This window comes from Crinia signifera, unplaced genomic scaffold (genome assembly GCF_055691185.1).
Source record: "Crinia signifera unplaced genomic scaffold, ASM5569118v1 HAP2_SCAFFOLD_91, whole genome shotgun sequence".
Taxonomy (NCBI): domain Eukaryota; kingdom Metazoa; phylum Chordata; class Amphibia; order Anura; family Myobatrachidae; genus Crinia; species Crinia signifera.
In genome coordinates, this window is record NW_028142827.1 from 299108 (window position 1) to 309577 (window position 10470).

Consider the following 10470-nt stretch of genomic DNA (forward strand, 5'->3'; position numbering starts at 1 on the left):
TGCGGGTGTGCGACGTGGATTCTGAAAGGGACGCTATCCTAACTACGTAGCTGCCGCGGCGAAACTACACTAGTACCACATTTTGTGCCCTCGTTTGTTTGCAAACTCCATTCCCGCTCCTGAGCTAGCGGTGGCACCAGGATCATGATGCTGGGGCTGCACACACAAGGTCAGCCATGCCTTCCTAAGGTAAGGAGCAGTGGGGATGACCAACTTCCTGCCCTATGCCAGCCTGATGTTCCTCCAATGGTGAGGCCCACCAAGCAGAGCCAGATTTAGGTCTAAATGGGCCTGGAGCTGAAAATTATCAATGGCCTATTTTGCACAATAATAGGGGTTGTGGCCAGCACCTAATATTGTGGGGGGTGTGACCAGTGTTCTGCTCATGGGTGTGTCTGTATTTGTGTAAATACTTTCAAATAATTATATATGCCTGGAAAAGGCAGGGGGCTGGCACAAGAAAAATGCAGGGAGATATATTGGCGGGTGCCCTCCAAAGGTGCACATGCAGGATACCGATGTTCTAAGATACTTGCGGGGTGAGGCGGCACTGCAGTCATAAAAAATACTGAAAACCAAAACTTGGTAGACAACATTTCAGCACCTTTTATGTGGCTACCTAAATTGACCACACCATGTACCCCTTATACAAATCAGGCAACACAATAACCCCCTTATACTGTACTTGCCTCTTACACATTATGCCACATGGAATGAGCCAAAATTCACACTGACTGAGCCAAAATTCACACTATGGCACACAGATTGAGTCAAAATTCACATTATGCCACACAGATTAAGGCAAAATACACATTTTGCCACATGGATTGAGCCAAAATACACATTATTATACCAAACAGATTGAGCAATAATGCACAATATGCTTCATAAATAGGGGCATTGCGCGCTGAAGGCGCGCATTAAAAATTTACACCATAATGCCCATTACATGTTAAGCCAAACACCATATTCTCCATTACGCATTATGCCAAACACCAAAATGCCTATGAAAAATGATGCTACTTAAGTGTTGCTTACCAACATGTTCATTGCCAGGGGTTCCATGCTTATTGCCAGACGTTCCATGCTCATTGCCATGTGGGATTATATGCTCATTGCCATGTTGGATTACATGCTCATTGCCAAGGGGGAATACATGCTTGCGGTAACTGGGGGATAGCCGCCGCCGGGCAGAAATAACAGCCATTGACAGCTGGGCAGAGAGCTGTATTCTGGCTGTATTCAGAGCACTGCATGTCCCGGCTATTTGAAATAATACCCCTTTCTCACCAGAAAATGCAGGGATTTACCCGGGAATATGACCCCAAGATCATGCAGGGACATTCCCGGACTGGACCGTTTTACACCAGCCTAGTCCCCCTTTAAACAACCAGCTACATCTTCGCAACCAACTGACCGATTTACATGTAGGCTTCAAATGATTTTGGTCCCGTGAAACTGGGCCATTTGGTTCCAGAGAAATCTGTCAAACAACATGAACAGCCATGAAATTGCATTTCAGAAATGAAAAAAAAATTGGTTTACCCGCAATATCTGTAGAACCAATGGACCCATATGGACCAGGTATCAGATTGAAGGCCCAGCTATTTGGGTTCGACTGAGATCAACCTCGAGCTTCTGTGATGCCGGAGGGGGAACTGGCAGCCGTTGGAACCAGGTGGAGGTCGGAATTAGCAGGTCCCATGTTATCCTATGGGGAAAACGTTCCAGGTTTGCCTGTCGGTATCTCCGGTTCCCAGGGGGCTACTGACACGGGGCTGGGCTCATTGGAAAGCTCTGGCACTCAGCTACAGAATGGGCCTATTTGGAGAATGGGCCTGGAGCTGTAGCTCCATCAGCCCCATTGTTAATCCGGCCCTGTCACCAAGGGAAAACTCTTTTCTTATACAGGATGCGGTTAGTAGGCCAGTGCCAGCGGCCAGGATGCTGGAAGTCATTATACAGATAAAGAAAAAGATGAAGTGGCGCTAGTTTGATGAAAGGGTATATAACATTTAATAGCAATAAAAAGTCAAGGTACAATTACACAGAATTAAAAAAAAAAAAAAAAAAAATAATGAAAATAATGGTGTAAAACAATTGAGTAATACATTAATATATCTAGACCGGAAGCTGAGTTGATGAAATAATTAATTGATACAGTCCCAATGAATGAAGGGGTATGACAATGAATGGAGAAAGTCAAATAGGCCCAGCGGGCTAATAGTTACCACACAATATTTCAGATGGTCCAATCCCAGGTGTGATTGCGAGGGTATCCTCAAATAATTGCGATGGTGTGGGGTGGGCCACAATTGGCAATGACCCGATGATGACGGGGGCTAAGATTGTCTGTAGCCAAGCTTTCCCAATCCCAATCTGCTTTAAAATCAGAGTAAATCCCAGCCTGCACATCTCTAGTTATGGTTTGGTTGCGGGGTAGGGGGTTATGGTTGGAGGCATCCCGCCCACCAGTTATCGGTTTGTATCCCCTTTAGACAGAGAATCTTAGATTTTTTTTAAGCTTAAAAAAAGTGTGCAACCGCTGTATGATGTTTTAGGAATTAGAACCAGGTGCACCATTCCACCGTACACATTATCATGTGTGCCCAAATTTCCAATCCGTACACGTTCCTACCTGTTGCAGGGTCCAATCAGAAGGGCTCTGATACCCACAGCAGCTCCCACTTCTGTAGCTTTAAGCTTTGATGGAGCTTTGGGTGAAACCAAGTCTTACTGGCAAAACACAAAATGATTTCCTGTTTAATGGTGCACCCAGTGGGTTTTCCTGTTGCCCAGTAACCCCAAAACAAGTGTTCATAAACATATCTACAAAATAATGAGTGATTGGGTAGCTCCGATCCACCCCCTCAGTGACTGCCCTACCGCTGTCTCCAACTGCCTTTTGCTACTCCGTATTTACAAGACCTGCAGCTCCTCACCGGTCTGTTGCCCTACTCTGTTTGCGGTGTGCTAGCCACCACCACTTCTGCAGTTGCTGTGTGGTCTGATTATTGAGCTGGACATCTCCTGTGCAATATCCGCATATATTATGTCTTATAACATATCCCATATCCTGGAAGCTATCCATGCCTCTACGCAAAGGCTACTTAATATGTTTGAGGAACCTACAGTGGATACGTCTCCATCCTCCTACACTCCTGTGACGGAGTTTAAATCGGAGATATGTATACCCTGTGAACCATCCACTCTTCGACTCCCAATAGCTGACTCCATCTTGGACATGCCCCTGCCTGTACCTATGCCTAACAATACAGTGTCTGATTATTACATATTCAATTATTATAAAGTCGTCGTGGACTGTCTAAAATTTTCTCCTGTTCACTTACTGGATGTCATGGGACTTTGGAACTTGGTGGTGTGGAAGTCTAGGTACACACACGCCATTTTGTGATAGTATGGCCGCCATTTTGGTTCGCAGAGTTGCGCAAATAAAGTTTCCATACCCGAGTATGTGTGACAATGTGGACCAGAAGAGTAGACATACTATCACACATAAATTCATAATAACACACTTACACGAAATGATATATAGTTAAAAGGTTTAGAACGCCACACATAGCTTAGTTAGCCCTGCACACACCTGATTGTATCGTGTTTAGTACCGTTCCGTTCAGCTCATCATGCAAAGTATTCCGGTCATTGCGAATATTTCGCAATGTACACTGCCCGATAGTTATGGACATAATCCATATTTCAGAGACAGTTTCTGTTGAAAGTAGTTAACAAAGGAAAATAGATAAAACCGGTTCTTATCCTTGCTGACGCCGAAACCACCAAACAAAGGACTCTTAAAGTTCACTCCCCTGCACCTGGTCAGACCAGGTACAGCGTCTAACCTCCAATCACAGTGGACCGGACATATGATCTCTGACCAATGAGAATGGCCTTTGACCTCCCCTTTCTGACCCTATAAGATAGGCGACCCAGAGCAGCCAGGGTCTCTTCGGCACAACTACCTTTCCTGGACCTTCCTACCGGACTATCGCTCATTCCTGAACGATAGTGAGCTCTGACCGGACTGCGCTTCGCATACTAGATGACCACGGTAAACGGTTGCATTTCACGGTATTTATTCTTAAAGTATTGTTGGCTGATTGTGTCTTGTATCTGTTTTCTCTCCCCTTAGTAGAGTCTGTTTAGTATTCATTGTTAGTATATTGTATTACTTGTTATACCTGTTTATTCTTATTTCTGTAACCCCCTTTTGTCCATTAGGGACTCAAATACATCCTTTTTACGGAGCTCTTATCTCCATATTTCTATACAGTGGTCGTTGTCTGTTTATTCGCATAATAGCGATAAGGTATATTGCGGACACAGTCCGATAAGGTATATTCGCAGATTAGAGACAAAGTACTGCGAAGGAATCTCTGATTAAGGTATTGGTTCTTGGTATACATAATACAATAAAAGGTACGCTACGCTGCGCTACGCTTTGTTCGCACGTAGCTAGGTATAAAGGGTACGTTGGTTGCGGACTTATTACGTAACCAACGCTTTTCACTTATTGTCACTCTGGTTATATTTTAATCACCATTAACAATTGGGGGCATCGTCCGTCCGCTCCACATTCCAGAACTCAGTACCAGGCGTGCGACCCGACCTATACCAGCAAAAGGGTGGAAGTATTTATTTGTTTCCATTGCTGGATAGGCCGAGTCCGCGGCGGTGCGGGGTTCGGGAAGTGCTAGCGCTGAACCCGGAGTACAATAAGTGAAAGCCACGTGTTTTAAAGTATATCATACCCAAGTGTTTAGTAAACTGTACTTCTGCCTGCCACAAGTAGTTTAACGGGGTATAGTGTCTTGGGTTGCTTGTTTATTACAGTATATGTACCACGTGCGATAAGATTCGCACACGTGGAGTCTGTGTTTATTATAGTACATAGAGGATCCCCTCTGTGCAAAACTATAACTTTTATTGTTAGTTACTGCAAAACCAGAGACTCCGCCACGTGGCGACAAGCCCTGGGCCTTTTTGCAGTAACGTAAAGCGTCTATTGTGTAGTACGCAAGGTGCGCGCGCACGTGCCCATATCGGGAAATTTTCGCATCTTTGTACGAGATTTACGGATTAAGTGCGGGATTTATTTTGCATCTTGATACGTAACTTTCGGACGGAGTTAAGGGATTTATTCCACATTTAGGCGCAATTACTGCGTATAGCGAAACCCGAGTGCAACCTTGCAAATACACTATAGAACACGTGGGTGGCCGATTCATCGGCGGCCTGTGAACAGTGCATGTACACACGTGGCTGTTCATTGGTACTGCACATGCAGCACACATAGGAACTCAAAGGTGAACAGTATTTAACCACTAGCTTTATTTAAACAGTATAGCAATATACTGCGAATGAGGCGGTGATTAATAAAAGAAAATAATTTTTTTTCTTTTTGTTCATTTTTTTTTTAAACAAGCAACTCAAGCATTATTTTAATAGATTCCTATAGAGTGTTATAAGGGATTTATACCTGCATAAGTATCCAGTGAAAAGCTACCAATTTGGGAAGATTTTCTGTACAGAAATATTTCAAATATATGCATAAGACCAAGGTGTAACCAGCGCCCAGTGTGAAAAATAACTGAGGCGAACGGGTGTGTGACGGCACGACTCAGCGCAGTGTAGTCCAGTGTAGGACAGTCCAGTTAGGACCGGGTTCACGTGACGACGTGCCCATAGGAACTGCCCCTTCAGTGGAATTGATTCCGCTAGGAGGGTACAAGAAGATACATCGGAACGTACTTGTTTCCGATTAGCTACTTTAGAAATCCAATTTTTGGGGGTATAGGAAAACAAGTTTGTTATACCCTGGAAAAATTGTGCCGCATCAAGCAAGTTGGCTAGAAGTTCGCTGCTAGTTGAAAGACTTGGTGATTGAGTATCATACCTCGTATCCTTCGCACCTGCTTGACTGTGGGATGTTCTAGGAAGCTGTAGAAGTGAGTGTTTGGGGAGCTCTCAGATAAGTAATAACCCACCGATATCTATTAAGCTGTGAACGTTTATTCCTGTAACTATGGGTAATAACGGGTCACGCTGTGATAACGTGCATGTTAGGGAGGAAGCAAGCCGGCCAAAAGGATCGGCTGCTTTTATTATGTGCAGGAAGCACGGTGAACTCGCAGTTGTTTACCAAAATAAATGGAGAAAAATGACACAAGGCAGCAAGTTAGAATTTCCCAGTGTTGGTAGCTTCGATCCGGAAATCTTATCGGCAGTAAAAGATGAAATATGCCTACTCTCCAGTCGTAAGGAGAGAGTGAAGCATATAGATATTCTTAAATTGTGGCAGAAGGAAGGACAGGAACAATGGGGAATCAAAGGTCTGGCAATACCGGACACAATCAGCCACAATAAAAATGCAACCGTTGCCGCAATAGAATCAACTCCCCCACCCCCATATGTGCCGAAGGGGTTAATGACTTATAAGAAAGACATAAGTAATAATGTATCCGTTACTAACTTGTACCCTGTCTTACCCCCTTATAAGGAAACCCGAGAGGAGAACGAGCAGCTGTTGGCACTGGCCGTCTCCCATGCCCTTAACATGCTTGAGGGAAAGGCGCAACCCACTGCTGGGGTCCCAGCACAGGAGGAGGAGACGGCTGATGTCAACAGCATAGTATTAGACACAGGTAAGTACACACAACACAGCACAGAGATAGTTGCTCCTGGGATGTTGTCCAATGGTGCAGGGGGAATACAGATCCACCCTCTGCACACAGTGGAACCTCCTTGTGGACGGGGAGGCGGGGATGAGGTAATGCCTGTAAAGGATAGTGACATGCACAATACATGGACACGATTGGAACGTCATTCAATCATCAAAAATTTCCCTGATCCCAGCAAAGATCTGGCAAAGTGTCAGAAATTTGTAAGGGAGCGAGGAAATTCAGATGAGCCCACCAATAAGGATTGGCGAAACATGTTGAGAGCTTGCCTCCCTTCACATATAGATGTCCAGAAGTTCATTCGAGACAGTGGTGTGGAGGGCGATAAGATCTTAACTGAACAGGGCAACCAGGAAAATATACGCCTAATAAATATACAATTGGGTGTATATTTCCCAGGGACAGTTGAAAATACCTTAGGGTTCACCATCACACAGAAAGATGGTGAGTCCACCAGCGGATATTTCAGCCGTGCTTTACAGATGTTGCCAAAACACTCTGGTATCCCCGGCCACAGGGACAACATACATCTTAAGGGAGGGATTGTCTCTGTGCTGATACAAGGTCTTAGGAAAAATCTGAGAACCAACATAGAAACCATTCACCCCAACTGCAGACAGATGTCAATACACACTTTAAAGAAATCTGCTGTTGATCTGGACAAACGATTTATGACAGAAAGACAAAACTAAATAGTATGTTTCAAATGTGGAAACAATGGACACATAGCCAGACATTGCAGGGTAAATAACCATAGAAAACATAACACATATGTAAGTAACTGAGAGACACAATGGGAGAAGACAGGTAGGTCTCAACACATAGCCATAGCCCCACCTAGTAGCCAACGCCGCCCTAAGCATGACACATATATGCAAACAGGGAGTAGGACACACATACACCCCACATCCAGGTAACATAAGACAATATCTGAGGGAGGAGCCTCAGATATGGGTAAGTGGAATAGTTTAAATATAAAGTTTTTTTTTGTACCTAACCCGTTAACAACATTCCCTCCTGGTCTAGGTTGTGTCAAGCAATTAGTAGCAGCAAGTGGGGTAACAGGAAAAATACAGCATTACCCACTGACGAAACCAGCAGATGTTACAAGCGGGCCTCTGCATACCAAACACTCTTTTCTGTTGGCTGCAGCGGCCCGACTAACCGCCTGGGTAGAGATTTACTATGTAAAATGGGATGTGTCATCTAGTACACCCCTGATGGGGTATTTCTGGACACTCCTAGAAATCTTACACAAGAAGTGCAAGATATGCTGGACAGTCCTCAGAGGCTAATGTTGTATTCCACTGTTATAGAGTCAAATCCATCTAAGGTAGCTAAAAAAAACTACAGCACAAATACCGAGTTCCCTTTGAACTAAAGATGGGAAGGACACAGGATCAATGGCAACCATAGCTTCAATAGAAACACTGTTAAAAACAGAAAGTATAGCGCCCCAAAGTACAGCTTCACCATTCGAAACCTGAGATTGAGCTGGAAAAATACCCAGTGAAATAACAAGGTTCCCAAAAGAGAACTTTTAGCTAAATACCCCTAGACACAGCCCATAGCCACAACCACACTGGGAAACAGAAAGAAAGGGAGGGCTTAAGAAGCAGAACAGGAGTTGACAAGGGTAAGAACCAAATAGTTGAGAGCCAATTCCCCCATAGTGCTAAATCCTGGCGTCATAAAAAAAAATAAATAAAAGAAAAATGTTTCTGTTGAAAATAAATGTACACATTACTGTCATTAATATTTTCTACCCTTTTTGAGTTTTTCTCTCTCTCTCTTTTTTTCCAATTTTTTCTCCTTCCCCTACCCTTTTGTTCCAGAAACCCACAAATCATAGATAAATAGTTCGAAGAATCTGTCGCACTCCCAGCAGAGAAATACCATTGTGAATATGCGGTACCCTGTAAAGCGAGTAGTCACAATATAGATATTTTTCAGTAAATCTTGAACAAAGTCCCAATAACTTTAAGCATTACTCCTAATGTTACCCAGGGCAACCACAGCCACCATCTTGTGAAAAGCAGTCCAAGTAATGCACAAAGCATTCCCCTTCTACAAAGAATGAAAAGGGTTGTAAAACGCATTTACACATAAATAGGTGCAATCACAATACCCATGTCTTCACAGACAGATGTGGACAATAAAGAAGGAGAAACAGGCCTGATTACAGCTTTTTGCCATGGGTAAAACTGACACAAGAGACCATGTGATTTAGAATATTAGACCTGCTGAGGGGGCGACAGATATAGTGACGTAAGAAACCTGGTGATGCCAGCCTGACCAATGTCGTACTGCAGTGTGCAATTAAACCCTATTACTTAAGCACATTCATACTTGTCTACACAGTGTAGTCGCCATAGCACTACTGGTAAACAAAACTGAGAATGTGGTGTTGGGGTGTGTTTTAACTGTTTATGCTCCTCATATAGTCTGGACACTCCTAAAAATTCTGCCTAAACATGTGAAAAAAAAAAAAAAATATTCATCAGCCAAGTTCACTAAATGGGAACTTGCATTGATGTTACCATGTAAAATGGGTAATATTGTAAACCCAGCAACACTCTTACCAGGTGTGCCCGCCAAAGGCACAAAGGGTGGAGTGGTGCTGAGGTTGCTGGAATGGTGGAATTTAGTGGGAGCCGAGACGAATATGATTGCATGACATGTTTGAATCAGACCTTTTGCAGCATGCCCCCAAAGGGTGGTAACAACCCATTGGAAGAGGTAATTCATTTTTTTTTCCGTTCTTTCCACAACACCGAGAGGGAAAATTGTACACTGGCTATACCGTAATAGATGGAAAAGGCATAGTAGAGGCTGAACCCATTGGACGTCTCACTCAGCAGCAGCAGTCTCATTAATAGTACTGCGAACTGAGAGAAAAACAGCCAATATTCATGCCGACTCCAAGTATGTTTGTTGGGGTAATACAAAAGATCTTAGGCCCTATGGCGCCTCAGATGTTTTGTTTCAGTAGCTGGCACTCCAGTGGCGCAAGCGTTGTAAGTTTAAAAGATTCTTGACAGTCACACAGCTGCCGGACAGAGTGGCTGTTATCAAGTGTAAAAACCACATCTTCAATGAGGATTCAGTGTCACTTGATGATGAACATGCTGGCAAGGCAGCTGGGTGAGCCATGCGCTCTGCGGATAATGTTTGTGTTCCCCCTATAAATGTCAGTATATTCACATAGTAATACAAGATTTGTGTCCCCTGCAGGAGAAGCAGTCTGGAAGCCGAAGGGATGTGGACAGGAATAGAAAGATGGACAAGGTAAACCAGTGACTCTAAGAACATGCCAAACCGTCAGGACAGAGATAGCCCATGGCCTGACTTGTCTTGACAGGGAAGGTATGTGGAAAAATTAGTCCAAAATTACTGGTGTGCCCACAGACAGGTAAGACGACAGAATCATGCCTTACTTGTCTGGGGGAAACAAACTGCAACGGCTGTTCCCACAGAGCCATCTCCACATCCCTCCTCCAGCAGGATCCTCTGCAGGTAATACAAAATTGGCTTTGTACAGTCCACTCTAGAAGCATTTAAGTTATTTATTTATTTTTATATATATATATATATATATGTTGACATTTGTGTGTATAGATATGGCAGCCCAGAAGCACCCTTGAGTATGCAAATATATATATAAAAGGTTTAAGTCATGTGTTAACCTTCAGGGACTGATGGTACACCCCATAATCTTTTTTGTAGTAGTAAAATCACTCTCAGAACTCCACCTCATTGGTCCCCATCGAAA